The sequence below is a fragment of the Otolemur garnettii genome, unplaced genomic scaffold, assembly GCF_000181295.1.
Source record: "Otolemur garnettii isolate 467f Iridium unplaced genomic scaffold, OtoGar3 scaffold00021, whole genome shotgun sequence".
Classification (NCBI taxonomy): Eukaryota; Metazoa; Chordata; class Mammalia; order Primates; family Galagidae; genus Otolemur; species Otolemur garnettii.
The window spans coordinates 17,682,970-17,684,895 of NW_003852416.1; the positions used below are offsets into that span (position 1 = coordinate 17,682,970).

The 1,926-nt window shown below is 44.9% G+C and overlaps 1 protein-coding gene across 1 annotated transcript in view; it reads right to left on the reverse strand.

Moving 5' to 3' along the window:
- The window catches only part of AS3MT (arsenite methyltransferase), a 24,941-nt gene that overhangs the window by 10,917 nt on the left and 12,098 nt on the right, over nt 1–1,926 (reverse strand). The window lies entirely within an intron of this gene.

Genomic DNA, 1,926 nt, shown 5'->3' on the forward strand with positions numbered 1-1,926 from the left:
AAAAAAAAAAAAAAAAAGAAAATGAAGTCAGTATGTCAAAGAGATATCTGTACCCCCATATTTACTGCAGCTCTATTCACAATTGCCAAGATATGGAATCAACTAAGTTGATCCATCAAAAGATGAATGGATATATATGCACAATGGAATACTAGTAAGCCTGAAAAAAGAAAAGCCTGTTATTTGCAGCAACACAATGGAACTGGGGATCATTGTGTTAAGTGAAATAAGAACATAAAGACAAATTCATATTGGAAGCTTTAAAAGTGAATCTCACAAAGATAAAGAGTAGGATTGTGGCGCAGAGCCTGTGGCTCAGTGAGAAGGGCACCAGCCCCATATACCAAGGGTGCTGGGTTCAAACCCAACCCTGGTCAAACTACAACAAAAAAATAGCCAGGCATTGTGGTGGGCATCTGTAGTCCCAGCTACTCGGGAGGCTGAGGCAAGAGAATTGCCTAAGCCCAGGAGTTAGAGGTTGCTGTAAGCTGTGTGATGCCATGGCACTCTACCCAGGGCGATAAAGTGAGACTCTGTCTCTACAGAAAAAAAATTAAAGAGGAGGAAATACCTCCAAATTCATTTTGCAAGGCCTGCATTACCTTGATACCAAAACCAGACAAGAACATAACAAAAGAAAACTACAGGCCAGTATCACTGTTGAACATGGATACAAAATTCTCAACAAAATAACTAGTAAACTGGCCAAGTATGGTGCACACATCTGCAATCGTAGCACTCTACGAGGCCAAGGTGGGTGAATTGCCTGAGTTCAGGTGCTCAAGACCATCCTGGGCAAGAGCAAGACCCTATCTCTGCTAAAAATAGAAAAATCAGCCATGCGTTGTGGTGGGTGTCTGTAGTCTCAGCTACTCAGGAGGCTGAGGCAATCGGATCGCTTGAGCCCAGGAGTTTGAGGTTGCTATGAGCTATGATGCCACAGAGCTCTAGCCTAGGCAATAGAGGGAGACTCTGTCTCAAAAAAAAAAAAAAAAAAAAAAAAGCTGGCAAACCAAAATCAACAACACATTGAAAAACATCATTCAGGCTCAGCACCTGTAGCCCAGCAGCTACAGTGCTACTCACATATACCAGAGCTGGCGTCTGCATACACTGGAACTGGGGGGTTCAAATGCAACCTGGGTCTGCCAAACAACAATGACAACTAGAACCAAAAAATAGCCAGGCGTTGTGGTGGGTGCCTGTAGACCCAGCTTCTTGGGAGGCTGAGGCAAGAGAATCTAGAGCCCAAGAGTTTGAGGTTTCTGTGAGCTATGACACCACAGCACTCGACCCAGGGCAACATAGTTAGATTCTGTCTCAAAATAATAATAATAATAATAATTCTATTGAAATGTTTGGGTTTTTTAAAAGCCACTCAACTGGGGCTGGGCATGGTAGCTCATGCCTATAATCCTAGCACTCCGAGAACCCAAGGGGGGTGGATTGCCTGAGCTCAGAAGTTCAAGACCAGCCTAAGCAAGAGCCAGACCCCGTCTCTAAATATAGCAGGGTGTTGTGGTAAGTGCCTATAGTCCCAACTACTTGGGAAGCTGAGGTAAGAGAATTGCTTGAGCCCAGGAGTTTGAGGGTTGTGAGCTATGACACCACAGCACTCTACCAAGGGTGACAAAGTGAGACTCTGTCTCAAAAGAAAAAGAATGCCACTGTACAAAATTGATGATTTCAAAGGCCCTTCTCACTCTGACTCTGTGACTCTACTGGAGCAGGCAGCACTTTAAGGAGCAGCTTTCAGTGAAAAAGCAGTAAGGACCCCCTGCACCAGGGGGTATTTAAGAAATTTGAAGATGGGCTCCAGCCCAACCTGCCAAATAACAATGACAGCTGCAACCAAAAAAAAACTAGCCAGGCATTGTGGCAGGCACCTGTGGTCCCAGCTACTTGGGAGGCTGAGGCAGGAGACTC